Source organism: Carlito syrichta, unplaced genomic scaffold, assembly GCF_000164805.1.
Source record: "Carlito syrichta isolate Samal-C Ts95f unplaced genomic scaffold, Tarsius_syrichta-2.0.1 Scaffold287956, whole genome shotgun sequence".
NCBI classification, from domain to species: domain Eukaryota; kingdom Metazoa; phylum Chordata; class Mammalia; order Primates; family Tarsiidae; genus Carlito; species Carlito syrichta.
In genome coordinates, this window is record NW_007232052.1 from 173,955 (window position 1) to 176,401 (window position 2,447).

A 2,447-nucleotide genomic window follows, 5' to 3' on the forward strand; every position below is an offset into this window, starting at 1 on the left:
TGAAGGGAACCAGACACAAAACACTACATATGATATACATCCACTTATATGAAATCTAAAGGCAAAAATGAAGCACCTTAGCTTCCAGAGACCAGATTAAGGGAGTGAGTTGCCTGCAGAGGAGAAGAGAATTGGGGGGGCGGGGAGGGTGAAATATACTTTACCTTGACTTTGTTAATGGCTACATGATTATGTGCATTTGTCAAAACTTATTAGCCTGTACATTTTAAAACAGCAAACTGTACTGTGTATAAATTACCCCTTAATAAAGCTAATTTTTAAAAAAAGCATTTGGAATACTTACATGGAGGAGAGGGAGAAAATAGGACTTGTGTATAGGGATAAAAGGGAACAAATAAATAAGTAAAAGAGAGAGGGGTTAAATACATAAATCAAATGAAGTAAAAGGCATGAGAAATTTATCTCTGTCTAGTTTTTTACTTAATAGAAGTATGTGTGGTGTTTCCATATTAAGCATGTTAATAGATCTTCAATTCCTTTGTGACAATTTTACACATTTATTTTCCTTTGTTTCATCCAGCTTTTTATTCACAAGCACAGTGAATTGTCACTGTTATTGTCCTGGAGATGTACCAGTTTTTCTTTCCTTATTCTTCTCTCACGTTCCCATTTTTTTTTTCTTTTGCATTTTTGAAGAGTTTTTTTTTTCTCTGTCTTCCAAATTATAGCCTGGAATATACACATTGGTGATTTTGTCATTCTAAAGCAAACGTTATTTTACTTTTAATTTTAAAGATGTAGGGTACAATTCAGGGTTAGGTATACAAATGTTCTTTATGCAGTTGCCCTTGTTGATGAGGTGTGCTCACCCCGACCCTTGCAGTTTCCCACTACTGCCAACCCTACCCCCACCTCCCCTGGCAGTTTCCCACTACTGCCAATCCCATTCTTATAGTATTATGATAATTGTTCAAGGTCTACTTATGAGTGAGAACATGTGGTACACAGTTCTTTGTTTCTGTGATAGATCACTCAGTATTATAGACTCAAAGTCCATCCAAGTTGTGAAGTTCACAATTTTGTCCTTTAGGACTGCGCAATATTCCCTTGTGTATATGTACCACATTTTTTAAATCCAGTCCTCTTTCGATGGACAGCATGATTGGTTCCATGTTTTTGCTATTGTGAATAATGCTGCAATAAACATGCATGTGCAGGTGTCTTTTTCACAGAGTGATTTGAGTTCCTCTGGGTATATTCCCAGCAGGGTGAATGTGGGATTATATGGAAGGTCGATTTTTAAATCCCAAAGCAAATTTTAAATGTGCTATTGCATTTTAATTTTTTTCTAGAATTTTAAAAAATTTTATCCAGCTTCCATTTGTTTGTGCCTGGCTCTAAGTCCATATCTGAGAAAGCAATTAAGTGGGGGAGATTCCTGTAGTTGACTGCTTTTTTCCAAATTTGGAACTGTATATCTGACTGTTTTATTATTATCCCATCTTTTATCTTTTGCTTCATAGCCTGAGCTTTGCTGGAATTTTATTGGGAGTACAAAGTATATATGGCTTATTTTTTAGATGTGATTTTTTTCAATATATATTCTTTCTTTGCCTCTGCAGTGCTAAATTATTGATTGCTATTGCTAGATTTTTATTTGACTGAGAGCATTCCCCATTTCTATTTATTCAATCTTGCACATAGGTGAATGAAGGCCCTTTGTCTCCCATTCACCCTTTAGCACAGGTGAGTGCATGACCCAGCTTCCCTCCCTGCCAACCTGTTCCTCACATCACAGGCTAGAGGGCAAGTCAACATGCTTATTTTCAGTCAACTGATAAAGCAGCCAGAGGGGAGAGAAAAGGAAGCTAAAGCCATGAGCCATCTCAACTTTGCCTGTTCTCTGTGTTTATTTAAACTATTGTTCCAAAGGTCACCTTCTGCCTCTGGTTTCCCATTTGGTCTTATTCCCTGTCTAGGTACAAAGCATGGCTATAGCCAGGTACTGGAGCTTCATAAATAGGCAAAATGTCTACTCCTTTGCTAATTTCTGATAAAGCTGCTGTCTTGAAACTATGATAGTTACCATAAAAGCATCTGAATACAAAGCTTCCTGTGTATCCTGTGTCCTCTTCTTGCCTTTCTCAATTTGGAAATTTTGGGGCCCACACAAGTCTTCTCCACTTAATTCCTTTCTCAGATGTGGGACTGACTAGTTAGTTCGTACCAGCTTCCTTTCATTGTTGGGTCCCATCTAGCAGGGGTCTGGGACATAGAGATGGGATTGTTCCCTGAGATGCAGCACAAAGAATTTTTAAAAAGTCATTTCCTAATTAAAAAAAAGTCATCTTGTGATAATTTCACTAGAGATGTGGGAAGCCAGAAGTTGTCTCCTCTTTTCAAGTCAACATATCTGTGGTATTAAATGCTTATAAGGATATAAAGACAATATAGTATACACTTCCACATACCACTGAAAAACATTT